This window comes from Triticum urartu, chromosome 3, assembly GCF_003073215.2.
Source record: "Triticum urartu cultivar G1812 chromosome 3, Tu2.1, whole genome shotgun sequence".
Lineage (NCBI taxonomy): Eukaryota > Viridiplantae > Streptophyta > Magnoliopsida > Poales > Poaceae > Triticum > Triticum urartu.
In genome coordinates, this window is record NC_053024.1 from 655,896,879 (window position 1) to 655,920,532 (window position 23,654).

General features: G+C 41.9%; 1 pseudogene; it reads left to right on the forward strand.

The window, feature by feature from the left end:
• The window catches only part of LOC125547115, a 55,867-nt pseudogene extending 32,213 nt beyond the window's left edge, over positions 1-23,654 (forward strand).

Sequence of the window (23,654 nt, forward strand, 5' to 3'; positions counted from 1 at the left end):
CATCTTATGTGAACATCACTCTATGTCTATGGATATCCTTGTTTGTTCCTTGTGGGACTAACGCATGTAGGTATTGAAAGTGCAACTCACTCCAATGGATTCCTCCGAATGATCTACATCAACATTGAGCATCTACATCTTCAACACCTACATGAAGTCATCATTGACAAAACCCAAGGTTAGTTCATCCCTCTTAGGGGGATATCACATCTAGGGGGAGATTTACTCTAATCAATTGAGCTAAAGCAACTCTAAAGGTGTGGACACAACAATGCTTTATGTAAAAGTGGCAACCCCACTTGTGCTTAAACGATGAGTATGACCTATGATCAAATGTTCTCATTTGACTCCTCAGTCAATATACTCATATATAGATGACCTAGTCATTGCTAATTGCTTGATAGATGCTAGAGTGTTTGTGCATGCTCCATCACATATTTCATTTGCCATTTTATTGTGTGAGCATGTTGATTGCATATTTTACACATTTGAGGACATCCACTTGTTGTTTTAATTGTTTGGCATTTTCTCTTTTGCCAAGTGGATCAACAAGAATGCCTAAGAACCTCCTCTAGGTATCTATGCTTTTCTCGTCTCAAACTCTATTCATGCTACATCACAAAGTTTGATCAAGTCAGATTTGAACCACTCTGTGTGAGGGGCACTCGGAGTCCCCGATTCGTCATAGACTTAAACTTCCAAACTCTTTGTGCATTTCGGTATGACCGAGTCATCCACTTCGGTCGCACCGAGTTCACTAAGTTGATCTAGGTTTTCCATCTCGGTGCAACCGATTTGAACTTTTCGGTCACACCGAGTTGCAGTAACCGCTTGCGATTCCGCATATCGGTGCCACCGAGTTGTTCCACTCGGTCACACCGACAGGGTTGGGATATATAAACCCACGGCTGAGAATTTGGAAACTTCTTCAAACCTCCTCAGCCTATGTGTCTCCTGCTCTGCCTCCTCGGGTCTCTGGATTGTCTCCTCACCGCCAGCGACCTCCCCCCGCTGGTTTCTTTCACCGTCAACGGAATTTTGCTCTGCCGTTGTCGCCCTAGAGAACTCCCGCCGAACTAGGGTATGGGTTTGACTCTTTGTGCTATTTCCTTACTCCGATTAATAGCACATTGCTTTTCCATGATCTTTACCACGTATGAAAACAATCTAGCCACAGAAAACATCCTTTAGGTTAGGTTTGATTCGAAAATTTAGGGTTAGGTTTCCGCCGAACTCATCTCAGACCGACCGAGTTGTACAAATCAGTCTCACTGATTTGGCTTAGGCCATTGCACATGCGCTTTTCGGTCTGACCGAAAATTGCAAATCGGTGTGACCGAGTTGGATTCTTTGTGAAACCCTAGCAGTCTCGGTGCCGCCGAACTGTGACTCAGTCTGACCGAGTTCCCTAGTTTAGGTTCCAAAATTGCTTCGGTATCACCGAGTTTAACAAATTGGTAGCTCCAAAATGCTTTCTGTGGAGAACTAAAACTAAGTTTTTGAGTCATCAATTTTGCAAAAACTCTGCATTTTGTGATGCTTATATATTCTACCTCATCTATATCTATTCACAGGGTTGTCAGTTTGATTGCCAAGATGTTAGACCAGAGTGATAGCCAAAACAGATCAGAAGAGCAAGTGCAATTGAGTGAGGGCACTAGTCCCTCAAGTACCTCAGATGATGGCAGCAGGAGCACTCCCAGTAATTTGCCAAAGGCAGCCACCAGGTCAAGGAAGAAGAAAACCTCAGATTCTGAAGATGAGTACTATGTGGCCACTAAAGAGGAAGTTAGCTCCAAGAAGAAGGTGCTGAAGAAAGAGTATGACATAGCTGCAACAACCAAACCAGGGTTGAACAAGAAGGCACCTGCAAAAAGGATTCCTATGTATAAGGCCAGAGCCTCCACTCAAGAAACCATGGAGTTCATTCTTGAACCCAAAGAGGCTGGAGATGGCAAGAAGAGGAAGGAGGGGGTCAAGAAGACCACTGCCAGAGTTCTTGGTAGATCCTCCAACATGAGAGAGCCAGAAGAAGATGAAGAGGAAGAGGATGCTGCTCCAGCACCCAAGTCACAAAAGCTTATGGGAGATGCTATCAAATCAGGGGCTACTGCTTCAAAGCCCAAAACTGCTCCCAAAGCTGCTGCTCAAACCACCATGTCTAAGCCCAAGAGAAGCACCAAAAACATTCCAGCTGAAGAGAAGAACAAGGCCCTAGTGCCTGAAGCTGAAGAAGTGGATGATGAAGCCCTAGTGCTAAGAAAACTGAAACCCAAGATTCCAGACCACAATGATGATCATCCAGTAGCCGAGGACATGAACATCAGAAAAGATGCAGGATTGAGATTGTAGAGACTGTCTGATCCTTATGCTGTGAGGAGGAGGACTACTGTAGACTATAGGTTCCACACCAAGGAACAGCAGGATTTCTATGAGACTATTCTTCTTGACAAGAAGCCAATTGTCTGCGATGTGAAATGGGTCGATTGGGAATACATTGATGAGAATGAAGACTATTTTCCAGGTGTACATGACAGCTCCAGAGCTTGTGGAGTTGATGAGTTTGTGGGTCAAAAGTTGACCAAATGGAATGATGAGCTAGTTATGCAATTTTACTCCACTACTCATTTCTATCCAGATGGAAGGATGGTATGGATGTCTGAAGGTGTGAGGTACCAATCAACTGTTGAAGAATGGGCCAAGTTGATCAATGCCCTGGAGGAACATGATGATGATTTGGATGTGTATGCCAAGAAGAAGAAAGACCACAACTCTATGGCAAACATGTACAAAGAGATCCCTGATAATGCTTTGGAGACACACAGGCTTGGATCTGTACACTATTTGTTGTCTGGTCTACCCACTATCAACACCATCTTAAGGCATACTTTTCTACCCAAGTCTGGAGATCACAAGATGATTAGAGGACATTCCATCAACTTGCTGCAAATCTTTAATGTACCTCAAAAATTCAAGGTCATGAGTCTGATTGTAGAGACAATCAAGAGGACATCAACATATCAGAAAAGATCTTGTGGGTATGCGCCAAACATTCAGGAGCTCATCAGCTCAAAGATGGGCACATGCACCTACCTGTTGGACAAGGAGCACTTACCTTTGCACCCAGAACTTGAAGATATCATAGTTGTGACGAATGAGAATGAACCTTCATCAGCACAAGCACAAGAAAAGAGAGCTAAGGCTAAGGCAGAGAAAGCTGCAAGGATGCCAACTGCTGAGGAAGCATCTCAGGTGTTCCTAAAAAGCAAACAAGATCAATTGGGTTATCTGATACAAGCAACATTGAGGACTGAGAAAGGCTTGGCCACCCTGACTCAGAATCAAGAGAGCTTTGAAAGGATTGTTGAGACAAAATTCTATGATCTTGACCTCAAGGTGACTGAGATACAGACTGCAGTTGAGCAGCTCCAGGAGGAAGCTTAGCAGAGGGGAGGAAGGGCAACTACGGATGCTTTTCAGCGTGTGCCAAGGAGTCAAAGGTCTGCTGCAGTGCCAGTACCAGATTCTACAGCTACATCGTCAGCACCAGGAGCTACAACTTCAGTGCCACCTCCAGCAGCCAACCCACCAGCTCCAACTACATCAACAGATGCCTTCATCCTTGGAGTTCACTCTACACCACCTCCCAAAGACCAAGCCTGAGAGACGCATAACACTATGAACTTTCGAACTTTTTGGTAACTTGTTGCCAAAAGGGGAGAAATGTATAGATCATAGGCTTCGAAAGAGAGTGTGTTTTTGCTTCTTTGTCTCTCTTGCTTTTGGTTGAACTTTATTGTGTGCTTGGTTGATACTCTATGTTTGTGTGAGATACTTGTTTGATCATGTGTTTGATCATATGCTACTTTAATGATTGCCTAGATGATATTATCTCTAATATCCCATATATGATCATTCACTTTGCTTGGTGATGAGTGCATGCTTTTAATTTCCATCATTTTGAGCGCTCCACAAAGATGTATGTGACATGAAAGAGTAACCCATGATCCTAATTGATTGTGCATTTGCATTCAAAAGCAAATCTTAAATAATGCACAAATTTAGGGGAGCTCTTGCTTATCACATACTTCTCAAAGAGACGATGCATTTCAGTCTTATATCATTTGTCGAAGCTTTGATCTATATGTTGTCATCAATTACCAAAAAGGGGGAGATTGAAAGTGCAACTATCCTTGGGTGGTTTTGGTAATTCCTAACAACATATAGCTCATTGAGCTAATGATATCTTAAGATAAATATTTCAGGAAGGCTCAATGATTGGCATGGAATGGATTAGAAATGTGGACCCCTCAAAATGCTAAGGACAAAAGATTGGCTCAAGCTCTAAAGCTGAAGACTCTACATTTTACTTTTAGTGACCCAAGATCACATTAAGTCCATAGGGAAAGCCAATACTATTAAAAGGGGATGAGGTGTTGCTTAATGGGTTGCTTGCTCAAAATGCTTAGTGATATGCTCCAAAAACCCTCAACCACTTGCTCATATCCACATATGTCCCAAACCAAAAGTCAAACTCGTACCCACCAAAATTTTCTATCCGGCGCCACCGAGTTCATTTGACATAGCCACTACCAGAAACCCTAGTCACTTCGGTCTTACCGATAGGGATCTTGGTCTCACCGAGATGGGATTGACAACTCTCTGTTTCCCTTCATAACATTTCGGTTCAACCGAGATGAGTGATCGGTCCCACCGAGTTCGCAATGCAAACTCTCTGTTTCCCTTTCATAACGTTTCGATCTCACCAAAATGAGCGGTTCAGTCCCACCGAGTTTGCCTGACCAACTCTCTGGTTAGCTTATTACCAAAATCGGTCCCACCGAGTTTGTGTAATCGGTATCACCAATATTACGTTATGACCAAACCCTAATGAAATTGGTCACACCGAGTTGACATGTCGGTCCCACTGAAAAGCCTAACGTTCACATTTTGAACTAAATCGGTCTGACCGAGTTTCATTATTCGGTCCCACCGAGTTTGGTGATTTGTGTGTAACGGTTAGATTTTGTGTGGAGGCTATATAAACCCCTCCACCCACTCTTCATTCATATAGAGAGCTATCAGAACATGCCTACACTTCCAACGTTCATTTTCTGAGAGAGAACCACCTACTCATGTGTTGAGACCAAGATATTCCATTCCAACCATATGAATCTTGATCCCTAGCCTTCACCAAGTTGCTTTCCACTCAAATCTTATTTCCACCAAATCCAAATTGGTGAGAGTGAGTTGAGTGTTGGGGAGACTATCATTTGAAGCACAAGAGCAAGGAGTTCATCATCAACACACCGTCTATTACCTTTTGGAGAGTGGGTCTCCTAGATTGGTTAGGTGTCACTTGGGAGCCTCCGACAAGATTGTTGAAGTTGAACCAAGGAGTTTGTATGGGCAAGGAGATCGCCTACTTCGTGAAGATCTACCCTAGTGAGGCAAGTCCTTCGTGGGCGATGGCCATGGTGGGATAGACAAGGTGTCTTCTTCGTGGACCCTTCATGGGTGGAGCCCTCCGTGGACTCGCGCAACTGTTACCCTTCGTGGGTTGAAGTCTCCACCAACGTGGACGTACGATAGCACCACCTATTGGAACCATGCCAAAAATCTCTGTGTCTACATTGCGTTTGCTCCCTCCAAACTCCTCCCTTTACCATCATCTGTAATGTTTTACATTCCGCTGCTATACTCTTAGACTTGCATGTGTAGGTTGATTGCTTGACTAGTGCTAATTTGCTAAAATATGCCAAAACATAAAATTGGGAAAAGGCTAGATTTTTATTTGGTCAAGTAGTCTAATCACCCCCCCCTCTAGACATACTTTCGATCCTACATCATGTTTTGCTCGTGAGAGAGGCTTAGTCAACGGGTCTGCAACATTCAGATCCGTATGTATCTTGCAAATCTCTATGTCTCCCTCCTTGACTTGATCGCAGATGGAATTGAAGCGTCTCTTGATGTGCTTGGTTCTCTTATGAAATCTTGATTTGTTTGCCAAGGCAACTGCACTATTATTGTCACAAAAGATTTTCATTGGACCCGATGCACTAGGTATGACACCTAGATCGGATATGAACTCCTTCATCCAGACTCCTTCATTTGCTGCTTCCGAAGCAGCTATGTACTCCGCTTCACATGTAGATCCCGCCACGACGCTCTGCTTGGAACTGCACCAACTCACAGCTCTACCATTTAATAAAAATATGTATCCGGTTTGTGACTTAGAGTCATCCGGATCAGTGTCAAAGCTTGCATCGATGTAACCGTTTACGACGAGCTCTTTATCACCTCCATAAACGAGAAACATATCCTTAGTCCTTTTCAGGTATTTCAGGATGTTTCTTGACCGCTGTCCAGTGATCCACTCCTGGATTACTTTGGTACCTCCCTGCCAAACTAATAGCAAGGCACACATCAGGTCTGGTACACAGCATTGCATACATTATAGAACCTATGGCTGAAGCATAGGGAATGACTTTCATTTTCTCTCTATGTTCTGAAGTGGTCGGGCATTGAGTCTGACTCAACTTCACACCTTGTAACATAGGCAAGAACTCTTTCTTTGCTTGATCCTTTTTGAACTTCTTCAAAACTTTATCAAGGTATGTGCTTTGTGAAAGTCCAATTAAGCATCTTGATCTATCTCTATAGATCTTGATGCCCAATATATAAGCAGCTTCACCGAGGTCTTTCATCGAAAAATTCTTATTCAAGTATCCTTTTATGCTATTCAGAAATTCAGTATCATTTCCGATTAGCAATATGTCATCCACATATAATATCAGAAATGCTACAGAGCTCCCACTCACTTTCTTGTAAATACACGCTTCTCCAAAACTCTGTATAAAACCATATACTTTGATCGCACTATCAAAGCATATATTCCAACTTCGAGAGGCTTGCACCAGTCCATAAATGGATTGCTGGATCTTGCATACTTTGTTAGCACCTTTTGGATCGACAAAACCTTCTGGTTGCATCATATACAACTCTTCTTTAAGATATCCATTAAGGAATGCAGTTTTGACATCCATTTGCCAAATTTCATAATCATAAAATGCGGCAATTGCTAACATGATTCAGACGGACTTAAGCATCGCTACGGGTGAGAAGGTCTCATCGTAGTCAACTCCTTGAACTTGTCGAAAACCTTTTGCAACAAGTCGAGCTTTGTAGACAGTAACATTACCGTCAGCGTTAGTCTTCTTCTTGAAGATCCATTTATTCTCTATGGCTTGCCGATCATCGGTCAAGTCAACCAAAGTCCACACTTTGTTCTCATACATGGATCCCATCTCAGATTTCCTGGCCTCAAGTCATTTTGCAGAATCTGGGCTCATCATCGCTTCCTCATAGTTCGTAGGTTCGTCATGGTCAAGTAATATGACCTCCAGAATAGGATTACTATACCACTCTGGTGCGGATCTTACTCTGGTTGACTTAAGAGGTTCGGTAGTAACTTGATCAGAAGTTTCATGATCATCATTAGATTCCTCACTTACTGGTGTAGGAATCACTGGAACTGATTTCTGTGATGAACTACTTTCCAATAAGGGAGTAGGTACAATTACCTCGTCAAGTTCTACTTTCCTTCCACTCACTTCTTTCGAGAAAAACTCCTTCTCTAGAAAGGATCCATTCTTAGCAACGAATATCTTGCCTTCGGATCTGTGATAGAAGGTGTACCCAACAGTTTCCTTTGGGTATCCTATGAAGACACATTTCTCCGATTTGGGTTTGTGCTTATCAGGTTGAAGCTTTTTCACATAAGCATCGCAGCCCCAAACTTTAAGAAACGACAACTTGGGTTTCTTGCCAAACCACAGTTCATAAGGTGTCGTCTCAATGGATTTTGATGGTGCCCTATTTAACATGAATGCAGCTGTCTCTAAAGCATAACCCCAAAACGATAGCGATAAATCAGTGAGAGACATCATAGATCGCACCATATCTAATAAAGTGTGGTTACGACGTTCAGACACACCATTATGCTGTGCTGTTCTAGGTGGCGTGAGTTGCGAAACTATTCCGCATTGTTTGAAATGAAGACCAAACTCGTAACTCAAATATTCACCTCCATGATCAGATCATAGAAACTTAATTTTCTTTTTACGATGATTTTCCACTTCACTCTGAAATTCTTTGAACTTTTAAAATGTTTCAGACTTATGTTTCATCAAGTAGATATACCCATATTTGCTCAAATCATCTGTGAAGGTAAGAAAATAACGATACCCGCTGCGAGCATCAACACTCATTGGACCGCATACATCAGTATGTATTATTTCCAGCAAATCTGTTGCTCGCTCCATTATTCCGGAGAACGGAGTCTTAGTCATCTTGCCCAAGAGGCATGGTTCGCAAGCATCAAGTGATTCCAAAAGTCCATCAGCATGGAGTTTCTTCATGCGCTTTACGCCAATATGACCTAAACGACAGTGCCACAAATAAGTTGCACTATAATTATTAAACTTATATCTTTTGGCTTCAATACTATGAATATGTGTATCACTACTATCAAGATTTAGTAAAAATAGACCACTCATCAAGGGTGCATGACCATAAAAGATATTATTCATATAAATAGAACAACCATTATTCTCCGATTTAAATGAATAACCGTCTCGCATCAAAGAAGATCCAAATATAATGTTCATGCTCAACGCTGGCACCAAATAACAATTATTTAGGTCTAAAACTAACCCCGAAGGTAGATGTAGAGGTAGCGTGCCGACGACGATCACATCGACTTTGGAACCATTCCCCACGCGCATCGTCACCACGTCCTTAGCTAATCTTCGCTTAATCCATAGCCCCTGTTTCGAGTTGCAAATATTAGATGTAGAGGTTGCGAGAATTAGTAAGGTACACATCAATAATATGTATATCAAATATACCTTTCACCTTGCCATCCTTCTTCTCTGCCAAATACTTGGGGCAGTTCCGCTTCCAGTGACCAGTCCCTTTGCAGTAGAAGCACTCAGTCTCAGGATTAGGTCCAGACTTGGGCTTCTTCACTTGAGCAGCAACTTGCTTGTCGTTCTTATTGAAGTTTCCTTTCTTCCCTTTACCCTTTTTCTTGAAACTGGTGGTCTTGTTGACCATCAACACTTGATGCTCTTTCTTGATTTCTTCCTCCGCAGCCTTTAGCATTGCGAAGAGCTCGGGAATCGTCTTATCCATCCTTTGCATATTATAGTTCATCACGAAGCTCTTGTAGCTTGGTGGCAGTGATTGAAGAACTCTGTCAATGACACTATCATCAGCAAGATTAACTCCCAGCTAAGTCAAGTGGTTGTGGTACCCAGACATTCTGAGGATATGTTCATTGACAGAACTATTCTCCTCCATCTTGCAGCTGTGGAACTTATTGGAGACTTCATATCTCTCAATCCAGGCATTTGCTTGAAATATTAACTTCAACTGCTGGAACATCTCATATGCTCCATGACGTTCAAAACGTCATTGAAGTCCCGGTTCTAAGCCGTAAAGCATGACACACTGAACTATCGAGTAGTCATCAGCTTTGCTCTGCCAGGTGTTCACAACAGCTGGTGTTGCTCCTGCGGTGGGTTTGTCACCTAGCGGTGCTTCCAGGACATAATTCTTCTGTGTAGCAATGAGGATAATCCTCAAGTTACGGACCCAGTCTGTGAAATTGCTGCCATCATCTTTCAACTTAGCTTTCTTTAGGAACGGATTAAAATTCAATGGAACAACAGTACGGGCCATCTATCTACAACAACATAGACATGAAAAATACTATCAGGTACTAAGTTCTTGATAAATTGAGGTTCAATTAATCATATTACTTAAGAACTCCCACTTAGATAGACATCCCTCTAATCATCTAAGTGATCACGTGATCCATATCAACTAAACCATGTCTGATCATCACGTGAGATGGAGTATTTTTCAATGGTGAACATCACTACGTTGATCATATCTACTATATGAATCACGCTTGACCTTTCGGTCTCAGTGATCCGAGGCCATATCTGCATATGCTAGGCTTGTCAAGTTTAAACCGAGTATTCTGCGTCTGCAAAACTGTCTTGCACCCGTTGTATGTGAATGTAGAGCTTATCACAGCCGATCATCGCGTGGTGTCTCGGCACGACGAACTATAGCAACGGTGCATACTCAGGGAGAACACTTGTTCCTTGAAATTTAGTGAGAGTTCATCTTATAATTCTACCACAGAACTAAGCAAAATAAGAAGCATAAAGGATAAACATCACATGCAATCAAATATAAGTGATATGATATGGCCATCATCATCTTGTGCCTTTGATCTCCATCTCCAAAGCACCGTCATGATCACCATCGTCACCGGCTTGACACCTTGATCTCCATCGAAGCATCGTTGTCGTCTCGCCAACTATTGCTTCTACGACTATCGCTGCCGCTTAGTGATAAAGTAAAGCAATTACATGGCAATTGCATTTCATACAATAAAGCGACAACCATATGGCTCCTGCCAGTTGCTGATAACTCTGTTACAAAACATGATCATCTCATACAATAAAATTTAGCATCATGTCTTGACCATATCACATCACAAAATGCCCTACAAAAACAAGTTAAATGTCCTCTACTTTGTTGTTGCAAGTTTTACGTGGCTGCTACGGGCTGAGCAATAACCATTCTTACCTACACATCAAAAACCACAACGTGGTATAGTGATTGCTTTTGGATCTTCATAAAGAACCATGTTCATTGAAACCGATTCAACTAAAGTTGGAGAAACTGACAGCCACTAGCCACCTGTGTGGGAAGCACGTTGGTAGAACTAGTCTCGCATAGGCGTACGCGTAATGTCGTCTGAGCCACTTCATCCAACAATACCGTGAATAAAGAATCAACTAGTGACGGCAAGCAATATGTATATACCCACGCACATAACTCCTTTGTGTTCTACTCATGCATATAACATCTACGCATAGACCTGGCTCGGATGCCACTTTGGGGGAACGCAGTAATTTCAAAAATTTCCTAGGCACACGCAAGATCTATCTAGGTGATGCATAGCAACGAGAGGGGAGAGTGTTGTCTACGTACCCTTGTAGACCGTAAGCGGAAGCGTTATGACAACACGGTTGATGTAGTCGTACGTCTTCACGATCCGACCAATCCTAGCATCGAAGGTACGACACCTCCGCGATCTACACACGTTCAGCTTGGTGACATCCCACGAATTCTAGATCCAGCTGAGTGTCGAGGGAGAGTTTCGTCAGCACGACAGTGTGATGACGGCGATGATGAAGCTACCAGAACAGGTCTTTGCCTAAGCACTGCTACAATATGACCGAGGTGGATTATGGTGGAGGGGGGCACCGCACACGGCTAAGACAATGATCAACTTGTGTGTCTATGGGGTGCCCCTGATATGTCTCCAATGTATCTATAATTTTTGATTGCTCCATGCTATATTATCTACTGTTTTGGACATTATTGGGCTTTATTATCCACTTTTATATTATTTTTGGGACTAACCTATTAACCGGAGGCCCAGCCCAAAATTGCTGTTTTTTGCCTGTTTTAGGGTTTCGAAGAAAAGGAATATCAAACGGAGTCCAAACGGAATGAAACCTTCGGAAACGTGATTTTCTCATCAGATAAGATCCAGGAGACTTGTACCCACCGTCAAGAAAGCCACGAGGCGGTCACGAGGATGGAGGGCGCCCCCCTAGGGCGCGCCCCTTGCCTTGTGGGCCCCTCGAAGCTCCACCGACGTACTTCTTCCTCCTATATATATCCACGTACCCCCAAACGATCAGATACGGAGCCAAAAACCTAATTCCACCACCGCAACTTTCTGTATCCACGAGATCCCATCTTGGGGCCTGTTCCGGAGCTCCGCCGGAGGGGGCATCGATCACGGAGGGCTTCTACATCATCATCCAAGCCTCTCTGATGAAGTGTGAGTAGTTTACTTCAGACCTACAGGTCCATAGTTAGTAGCTAGATGGCTTCTTCTCTCTTTTTGGATCTCAATACAATGTTCTCCCCCTCTCTCATGGAGATCTATTCGATGTAATCTTCTTTTTGTAGTGTGTTTGTTGAGACCGATGAATTGTGGGTTTATGATCAAGTCTATCTATGAATAATATTTGAATCTTCTCTGAATTCTTTTATGTATGATTGGTTATCTTTGCAAGTCTCTTCGAATTATCAGTTTGGTTTGGCCTACTAGATTGGTTGTTCTTGCCATGGGAGAAGTGCTTAGCTTTGGGTTCAATCTTGCGGTGTCCTTTCCCAGTGACAGAAGGGGCAGCAAGGCACGTATTGTATCGTTGCCATCGAGGATAACAAGATGGGGTTTTTATCATATTGCATGAAACTATCCCTCTACATCATGTCATCTTGCTTAAGGCGTTACTCTGTTTTTAACTTAATACTCTAGATGCATACTGGATAGCGGTCGATGAGTGGAGTAATAGTAGTAGATGCAGGCAGGAGTCGGTCTACTTGTCTCGGACGTGATGCCTATATACATGATCATACCTAGATATTCTCATAACTATGCTCAATTCTGTTAATTGCTCAACAGTAATTTGTTCACCCACCATAGAATACTTATGCTCTTGAGAGGAGCCACTAGTGAAACCTATGGCCCCGGGTCTCTTTCTCATCATATCAATCTCCATCACTTTATTATCGCTTGGCTTTTACTTTGCTTTTACTTTTCACTTTGCATATCTATACCAAAAATACCAAAAATATTATTTATCATCTTTATCAGATCTCACTTTCGTAAGTGACCGTGAAGGGATTGACAACCCCTAAGTGTGTTGGTTGCGTTGAGCTATTGTTTTTGTGTAGGTACGAGGGACTCGCGCGTAGCCTCCTACTGGATTGATACCCTGGTTCTGAAAAACTGAGGGAAATACTTACGCTACTTTGTTGCATCATCCTCTCCTCTTTGGGGAAATCCAACGCAGTGCTCAAGAGGTAGCAAGAAGAATTTCTGGCGCCGTTGCCGGGGAGTCTGCGCAAAAGTCAACATACCAAGTACCCATCACATACCCTTATCTCCCGCATTACATTATTTGCCATTTCCCTCTCGTTTTCCTCTCCCCCCAATTCACCCTTGCCATTTTATTCGCCCTCTCTCTCTCTATCCTCCCTCTCCCTCTCTATTTGCCTCTTTTTGCTCGTTTGCCTTTTGTTTGCTTGTGTGTTAGTTTGCTAGCTTGTCGTTATGTCAAGTCCTTTACCTTCTGCCTCTATGTATGAAATTGGGGAAATTATTGTCGATATGGACAATAATAATATCATGAAAAATTCTGATGCTCCTGCTAAATAACCTACCATCTTTCGTACAAAAAAATTCCTTGTTGGTACTGGTAATATGATTGGAAAAGGAGTTATTCAAGATTTCTTTACTTGCGCCGGTGTTTTACCTTCTATGGGTAGTTCTATCCTTCACAGAACTAGTAGTCTTGCGGACGCTATTGCCATGCTTGTAGTTGAACTTGAAAGACAATTCATGCACATGCATCCTTCCATACAAAGGATTTTTCTGGAATTTTCAAATATTGAGCATTCTTTTGTTAAGCGTGCCGCTAATATATTTTTGGCTCATGAGTTTAGATTCATAATAAAAGAAGCCAAAGAAATCTTTGCACATTATAGGGTGGATGCTTGCCGTCCTCCCATAGAGGCTATCCTCTTTGATCAAGAAGAAATAATGCGTTTTCATTCTCTAGACTATGTTGCTTTCAATGAAAATCTTAGAAAAAGGGTTCCTACCAATGTTTTAGTTGATAGAATTTCTGAACTTAATGATGATTTGGCTATTCGAAATAATGAACTAGGATATTCTCTTGAATATAGGCTCACAAAGTTCTGTCAAAAGAATGCTTATAATGATGAATTGGTTGTGCATTATGAAGGACCAAAGGAGGAACCTATACCTCCCAAGGTTGATCTTGGGGACTTTTGTCCCATTAAATTTAGCCCTTTTGATTACTTTTGCTTGCCTCAAAGAAAACTTGCTGCCGAACATAGAGAATATGAAATGAGTTTTAATAATCTATCTTACTATTATGGCGATACCTAGATCTATTCTTGCTTGTTATGCCTAGCTAGGGGCGTTAAACGATAGCGCTTGTTGGGAGGCAACCCAATTTTATTTTTATTCCTTGCTTTTTGATCCTGTTTAGTAATAAATAAATTATTTATTCTCTGTTTTGGTTGTGTTTTTTTGTGTTTAATTAGTGTTTGTGCCAAGTAGAACCGTTGGGAAGACTTGGGAAAAGTCTTGTTGAACTTGTTGTAAAAAACAGAAACATTAGCGCTCACGAGAACTGCTGTGATTTCTATTTGGAGAGTGATATTTAGTTAATTATTTTTTCAGATGATTAATAGATAAATTCCTCACGTCCAGAAATTTATTTTAGAATTTTTGGGGTTCCAGATCTTGCGCTAGCTACATATTACTACAGACTTTTCTGTTTTTGACAGATTCTGTTTTTCGTGTGTTGTTTGCTTATTTTGATGAATCTATCGCTAGTAAAATAGTTTATAATCCATAGAGAAGTTGGAATACAGTAGGTTTAACACCAATATAAATCAATAATGAGTTCATTACAGTACCTTGAAGTGGTCTTTTGTTTTCTTTCGCTAACGGAGCTCACGAGTTTTCTACTTTAAGTTTTGTGTTGTGAAGTTTTCAAGTTTTGGGTAAAGATTTGATGGATTATGGAACAAGGAGTGGCAAGCTTGGGGATGCCCATGTCACCCCCAAGATAATCTAAGGACACCTAAAAGCCAAAGCTTGGGGATGCCCCGGAAGGCATCCCCTCTTTTGTCTACTTCTATCGGTAACTTTACTTGGAGCTATATTTTTATTCACCACATGATATGTGTTTTGCTTGGAGCGTCTTTTATGATTTGAGTCTTTGCTTGTTAGTCTACCACAATCATCCTTGCTGTACACACCTTTTGAGAGAGCCATACATAATTTGGAATTTGATAGAATACTCTATATGCTTCACTTATATCTTTTGAGCTATATAATTTTGCTCTAGTGCTTCACTTATATCTTTTAGAGCACGGTGGTGGATTTGTTTTTATAGAAACTATTGATCTCTCATGCTTCACTTAGATTATTTTGAGAATCTTAATAGCATGGTAATTTTCTTAATAATAATATGCTTGGTATTCAAGATTTGTAAAACTTTCTTTTTAGTGCGGTGAATACTAAGAAAAAAATTGATGCTTGATAATTGTTTTGAGATATGAGGATGGTGATATTAGAGTCATGCTAGTTGAGTAGTTGTGAATTTGAGAAATGCTTGTATTAAAGTTTGCGATTCCTGTAGCATGCACGTATAGTGAACCGTTATTTGATGAAGTCGGAGCATGATTTATTTATTGATTGTCTTCCTTATGAGTGGCGGTCGGGGACGAGCGATGGTCTTTCCCTACCAATCTATCCCCCCAGGAGCATGCGTGTAATACTTTGCTTTGATAACTTCTAGATTTTTGCAATAAGCATATGAGTTCTTTATGACTAATGTTGAGTCCATGGATTATACGCACTTTCCTTCCTTCCACCATTGCTAGCCTCTCTAATAGCGCGCACTTTTCGCCGGTATCATACACCCACCAAATACCTTCCTCAAAACAGCCACCATACCTACCTATCATGGCATTTCCATAGCCATTCCGAGATATATTGCCATGCAAATTTCCACCGTTCCGTTTATTATGACACGCTCCATCATTGTCATATTGCTAGCATGATCATGTAGTTGACATCGTATTTGTGGCAAAGCCACCGTTCATAATTCTTTCATACATGTCACTCTTGATTCATTGCATATCCCGGTACACCGCCGGAGGCATTCATATAGAGTCATATTTTGTTCTGAGTATTGAGTTGTAATTGTTGAGTTGTACGAAAAATAAAAAGTGTGATGATCATCATTTTTAGAGCATTGTCCCAAGTGAGGAAAGTATGATGGAGACTATGATTCCCCCACAAGTGGGGATGAGACTCCGGACGAGAAAAAAGAGGCCATAAAAAAGAGAAGGCCCAAACAAAAAAATGAGAGAAAAATAGAGAAGGGACAATGTTACTATCCTTTTACCACACTTGTGCTTCAAAGTAGCACCATGATCTCCATGATAGAGAGTCTCTCATTATGTCACTTTCATATACTAGTGGGAATTTTTCATTATAGAACTTAGCTTGTATATTCCAATGATGGGCTTCCTCAAAATGCCCTAGGTCTTCATGAGCAAGCGAGTTGGATGCACACCCACTTAGTTTCTTTTGAGCTTTCATATACTTATAGCTCTAGTGCATCCGTTGCATGGCAATCCCTACTCACTCACATTGATATCTATTGATGGGCATCTCCATAGCCCGTTGATACGCCTAGTTGATGTGAGACTATCTTCCCCTCTTTTTGTCTTCTCCACAACCACCCTTCTATTCCACATATAGTGCTATATCCATGGCTCACACTCATGTATTGCGTGAAGATCGAAAAAGTTTTGAAAATGTCAAAAGTATGAAACAATTGCTTGGCTTGTCATCGGGGTTGTGCATGATTTAAATACTTTGTGTGGTGAAGATAGAGCATAGCCAGACTATATGATTTTGTAGGGATAGCTTTCTTTGGCCATGTTATTTTGAGAAGACATAATTGCTTTGTTAGTATGCTTGAACTATTATTATTTTTATGTCAATATGAACTTTTGTCTTGAATCTTTTGAATCTGAATATTCATACCACAATTAAGAAGATTTACATTGAAATTATGCCAAGTAGCACTCCGCATCAAAAATTCTGTTTTTATCATTTACCTACTCGAGAACGAGCAGGAATTAAGCTTGGGGATGCTTGATACGTCTCCAACGTATCTATAATTTTTGATTGCTCCATGCTATATTATCTACTGTTTTGGACATTATTGGCCTTTATTATCCACTTTTATATTATTTTTGGGACTAACCTATTAACCGGAGGCCCAGCCCAGAATTGTAGTTTTTTTTTGCCTATTTTAGGGTTTCGAAGAAAAGGAATATCAAACGGAGTCCAAACGGAATGAAACCTTCGGAAACGTGATTTTCTCATCAGATAAGATCCAGGAGATTTGGACCCTCCGTCAAGAAAGCCACGAGGCGGTCACGAGGGTGGAGGGCGCCCCCCCTAGGGCGCGCCCCCTGCCTTGTGGGCCCCTTGAAGCTCCACCGACGTACTTCTTCCTCCTATATATATCCACGTACCCCCAAACAATCAGATACGGAGCCAAAAACCTAATTCCACTGCCGCAACTTTCTGTATCCACGAGATCCCATCTTGGGGCCTGTTCCGGAGCTCCGTCGGAGGGGGCATCGATCACGGAGGGCTTCTACATCATCATCCAAGCCTCTCCGATGAAGTGTGAGTAGTTTACTTCAGACCTACGGGTCCATAGTTAGTAGCTAGATGGCTTCTTCTCTCTTTTTTGATCTCAATACAATGTTCTCCCCCTCTCTCGTGGAGATCTATTCGATGTAATCTTCTTTTTGCGGTGTGTTTGTTGAGACCGATGAATTGTGGGTTTCTGATCAAGTCTATCTATGAATAATATTTGAATCTTCTCTGAATTATTTTATGTATGATTGGTTATCTTTGCAATTATCTTCGAATTATCAGTTTGGTTTGGCCTACTAGATTGGTTGTTCTTGCCATGGGAGAAGTGCTTAGCTTTGGGTTCGATCTTGCGGTGTCCTTTCCCAGTGACAGAAGGGGCAGCAAGGCACGTATTGTATCGTTGCCATCAAGGATAACAAGATGGGGTTTTTATCATATTGCATGAAACTATCCCTCTACATCATGTCATCTTGCTTAAGGCGTTACTCTATTTTTAACTTAATACTCTAGATGCATGATGGATAGCGGTCGATGAGTGGAGTAATAGTAGTAGATGCAGGCAGGAGTCGGTCTACTTGTCTCGGACGTGATGCCTATATACATGATCATACCTAGATATTCTCATAACTATGCTCAATTCTGTTAATTGCTCAACAGTAATTTGTTCACCCACCATAGAATACTTATGCTCTTGAGAGGAGCCACTAGTGAAACCTATGGCCCCGGGTCTCTTTCTCATCATATCAATCTCCATCACTTTATTATCGCTTGGCTTTTACTTTGCTTTTACTTTTCACTTTGCATATCTATACCAAAAATACCAAAAATATTATTTATCATCTTTATCAGATCTCACCTTCGTAAGAGACCATGAAGGGATTGACAACCCCTAAGCGTGTTGGTTGCGTTGAGCTATTGTTTTTGTGTAGGTACGAGGGGCTCGCGCGTGGCCTCCTACTGGATTGATACCTTGGTTCTCAAAAACTGAGGGAAATACTTACGCTACTTTGCTGCATCATCCTCTCCTCTTCGGGGAAATCCAACGCAATGCTCAAGAGGTAGCAGCCCCCTCCCCGTATATAAAGGAGGGGAGGAGGGGGAGGGCCGACCCTCTATGGCGCGCCCTAGGGCAGTCCTACTCCCGCCGGGAGTAGGATTTCCCCCTTCCAAGTAGGAGTAGGAGAGGAAGGAAGGAGGAGAGAGGGAGGAAGGAAAGGGGGGCCGGCCCCCCTTTCCAATTCGGATTGGGCTTGGGGGGCGCGCCCCCTCCTAGGACGCCTCCTCCTCTCTCCCACTAAGGCCCAATAAGGCCCATACACTCCCCGGGGGGTTCCGGTAACCTCCCGGTACTCCGGTAAATGCCCGAACTCACCCGGAACCATTTTGATGTACAAACATAGTCATCCAATATATCGATCTTTATGTCTCGACCATTTCAGACTGCTCGTCATGTCCGTGATCATATCCGGGACTCTGAACTACCTTCGGTACATCAAAAACATAAACTCATAATACCGATCGTCACCGAACGTTAAGTGTGTGGACCCTACGGGTTCGAGAACTATGTAGACATGACCGAGACTCATCTTCGGTCAATAACCAATAGCGGAACCTGGATGCTCATATTGGTTCCTACATATTCGACGAAGATCTTTATCGGTCAAACCACATAACAACATACGTTGTTCCCTTTGTCATCGGTACGTTACTTGCCCGAGATTCGATCGTTGGTATCATCATACCTAGTTCAATCTCGTTATCGGCAAGTCTCTTTACTCATTCCGTAATGCTACATCCCGTAACTAACTCACTAGTTACATTGCTTGCAAGGCTTATAGAGATGTACATTACCGAGAGGGCCCAGAGATACCTCTCCGATACTCAGAGTGACAAATCCTAATCTCGATCTATGCCAACTCAACAAACACCATCGGAGACACCTGTAGAGCATCTTTATAGTCACCCAGTAACGTTGTGACGTTTGATAGCACGCTAAGTGTTCCTTCGGTATTCGGGAGTTGCATGATCCATAGTCATAGGAACATGTATAAGTTATGGACAAAACAATAGCAGTAAACTAAACGATCATCGTGCTAAGCTAACGGATGGGTCAAGTCAATCACATCATTCTCTAATGATGTGATCCCGTTTATCAAATGACAACTCTTTTTCTATAGCTAGGAAACTTAACCATCTTTGATCAACGAGCTAGTCAGGTAGAGGCATACTGGTGACACTCCTTTTGTCTATGTATTCACACATGTACTAAGTTTCTGGTTAATACAATTCTAGCATGAATAATAAAGATTTATCATGATAAATAAAAACTTTATTATTGCCTCTAGGGCATATTTCCTTCATGATGTACCACCACCACCTCCTCCTGTGGGTAGACCACGGCATGAGAGGAAGAAAGCCATATCAGATGACTATGTCACTTTCATGATTGAGGATATGAATGATCTGGGAAAGGTGGAGGATCCAACCTCTTATAAGGAAGCCATTAAAAGTGAAAATTCGTCCAAGTGGTTTGTTGCCATGGAAGACGAGTTGAAGTCTATGGGTTCAAACGATGTTTGGGACTTAGTAGAAGTTCCCGATGGAGCTAAGAAAGTAGGCACAAGTGGGTCTACAAAACCAAGTATGATTCCAAAGGGAATGTCGAACGGTTCAAGGCAAGGCTAGTGGCAAAAGGGTATACATAGAGAGAAGGCATTGATTATAAGCAAACCTTCTCTCCTGTGTCAACCAAGGATTCTTTCAGAGTCATAATGGCATTAGTAGCTCATTACGACCTAGAACTACACCAAATGGATGCTAAAACGACATTTCTAAATGGTGAATTAAAAGAAAAAGTTTACATGGCTCAGCTAGAAGGCCTTATTGTGGAAGGGAAGGAACATTTAGCATGTCATCTAAAGAAATCAATTTATGGCTTGAAGCAAGCTTCAAGAGAGTGGTACCTCAAGTTTGATAAAATTATCAAAACTTTTGGTTTCACCGAAAACGTTGTGGACAACTGCATATACGTTAAGTTTAAAGACAGTAGGTTCACATTTTTAGTCCTATACGTTGATGACATATTGTTGGCATGTAGCGATAAGGATACACTGCATAATTTTTTGTAATCCAGTTTTGATATGAAAGATCTTGGTGAAGCCTCGTATGTCCTCAGCATCGAGATAGGTACATAGGAACGTTAGGACTATCTCAAAAAGCATACTTTGAGAGAGCACTGAAAAAAATCAATATGCATAAGTGCTCACCCTCACCTGCTCCTATAGTTAAGGGCGATAAGTTTGGGACATTTCAATGTCCGAGGAACCAATATGAAACTGATCAGATGAAGTCGGTTCCTTATGCTTCAGCTGTCAGAAGCATCATGTATGCTCAAGTGTGTACACGGCCAGATTTATGTTTTGTAATTGGGATGCTTGGCAGATACCAATCAAATCCAGGACCGGACCATTGGAAGGCTGCAAAGAACTAAGGATTTCATGCTTGCATATAAAAGAACTGATAACCTAGAAATTTTTGGTTATTCAGACTCTGATTTTGCCGGGTGTGTGGATAGTAAGAGATCCACGTCAGGCTATATATTCACACTCGCGGGAGGAGCTATATCGTGGAAAAGCTCCAAACAGACGTTAACTGCTGGATCTACGATGCAAGCAGAATTTGTAGCATGTTATGAGGCCACCGGGCAGGCTGTATGGCTAAAGAATTTTATTCCCGGACTTAAAGTGGTTGACAACATATCTAAACCAATTTTATTATACTGTGATAATGAACCTACATTTTTCTATACGAGTAACAACAGGTCAAGTGATGCTGTCAGACACATTGGCATCAAGTATCGTGTTGTGAAAGATAGAATCCAGGATCAAATAGTTGATGTTAAACATATAACAACGAAGCATATGCTTGCGGATCCGCTAACAAAAGGCTTACCACCCAATATTTTTTGTGAGCATGTTGCCGGCATGGGACTACTAGAAGCCTTATGATTCTGGAATAAGAGGACCATTAAAATAAACACTCCTTAATTAGCAAAATGTTTTCCATTTCGAAATAGGCAGGGTGTGCTATAAGTGTTGAGATTCTATGGCGTTTTGAGCTGTTGTAACACATCACTTTGGTACATCATTCCTATGTAGAATGGGGGAATGAAGTTAAGCCTAACGATCAAGGGGGAGAATGTTGGTTTGATCTGACGACTTAAACAGGTCAGTTAGATCTATTAGTCTAATAGAAAAAAAGGAAGGTAGCGTTAGTGAAAAAGGCCCCACGCACCAACGTACGTGGGCTTTTTATCCCAACTAAGGCGCCCTGATTGGGGGCACCCAAACCAACTGATTGTTTAGGTCCCCTGTCTCCAGCGCTAGATAAAAGGAGGTACGGAAGAGGGTTGGCAGCCTGCGCGATCACAATTCTCGTACGGTTTCACTCCCCTCCTGATATCCTCTCACCCCAACCGATCAGGGGGAGCGCTGCAGCGACGGGAAGACCTACTCCAGCCGCCGTTGCCGTCCCCGGACAGTGCCGGTGGCGTCCTGAGGGCATCAGGACGTTGAGGAGGACTTCTACCTCAACTACATCACCCCTTCATCACGCCTACATCGAGCATGCAATCATGTCCACTGCCGTGACATGTAAAGAACCTCTGATCCCTTCTCTGTTCATGGTTATTGGGTGATCTAGATGCAATTTTGATCCTGCTAATGGCATCCCATAGATGCATAATTAATCCAACATCCGGATGTTGCTGTCAGTGGTGTCTACATCCTGCTCTCGAGGGTCTATGCATCTGCACAGAAGTGGAACGACGTGGGCATGGTCCGTCGGTTGATGAGCGACGAGGTTCTCAAAAAGGAGCCAGGGTTCAGCTCCATTGAAATGGATGGCCTGGTTCATCAGTTTGTCGTAGGCGACACGTCACCCCCTCGGTCAGAGGAGATATACGCGAAGCTGGATGAGATCGAGCAGAGGCTTGCATCCTCTGGATACAAGCCAGACTTATCAGAGGCTAGTATGGTTGCTGGCATGGACCATACCAAGGGCACCGCCCTCCGCTTGAGTGGCACTCGTCACTCGTCAGTTGTGTTATAAAATGCCACACCAAATAAAACATTTCTGGTAAGAATGGCTCTGAGCATGAATTGCGTGAACATGTATTAGCTCTGATTTTGGGAAATATTCTCTAAACTGGCATCTGGTTTCTTTTGTAGGACTTGCTGCTTGACAATATTCTTCTAGAGGGGTTCCTATGTGCTATCAAGACGGCAAATTATAGCTCTATAGGAACTTACAGGCATATTTAAATATAAGAACTACATTAATGGTGTGCCTTTTAAAAGTTTATGTTTCTATTCAATATAGTTTGTTAACTTTATCAATTTCACTAAGACGGTTTCCCCAGATTTCATTCTCTTTCATATCTTGAACTTATAAATATTTTCTTCCATTTTTCTCGTGCAAAAATTGTAGTGCACGTTTACTGTTGTTAGTTATGGGTACTACAGTAAATCTTGATCTAACTTGATGTACCTCGAAGAGAGCAAAAAAAATGCACCTTATATCCTTACGATTGTTCTGTTATGATAGCAGGTGACTGAATTGTTGCCTAAATTGAGCCTCAATTAGTCTTCTCATTTTATAATAGGATGTCAAGAGACATTTCATATTATTTACGTTATAGGAGGAAATCTATATTATACACAAAGTAATGGAGGGGGTGACCCCTCCACTGTATAACTTTCTGACATGAAAATGCTATATGCCATTAATTCAGGAGTATATCTAATAATTGATCTTACAAAATGTTTCAACTTCTATACTGGTTCTAACAGTTCCATCTCACGTTTGTCTTTTGAATTTATTAAGGAGCTTTCAGCTATAGAACACCTTGAAAATAGCAACCTCATGGTACTCTGTTTGATTGCTCACACATCTATAGTTTTTGCTTCATAAAATAGTTTTTGTTGTTACTATTGAAAACAATAGAATTTATTATGTCATACTTATGCATCTATTTATAAGTGCTTCATGTTACTTTGCATTTCCAGTGACCCATCTTACAACTATCTGTCAGAAACAACACCTGGCTCTTGGTCAACTCCCATGACTTCCATTTTTGTCGGTGTCCTTCCTGGTCTGACATTGTTTTTCCGTGAAGCCGGACATCCTTCCCGTCGTGGCCATGGCCATGCCCGTGGAGAAAGGGCAGAGTGACCAGCAGGGGAGGGAGGTGAGCTCGCCCCACGCATGA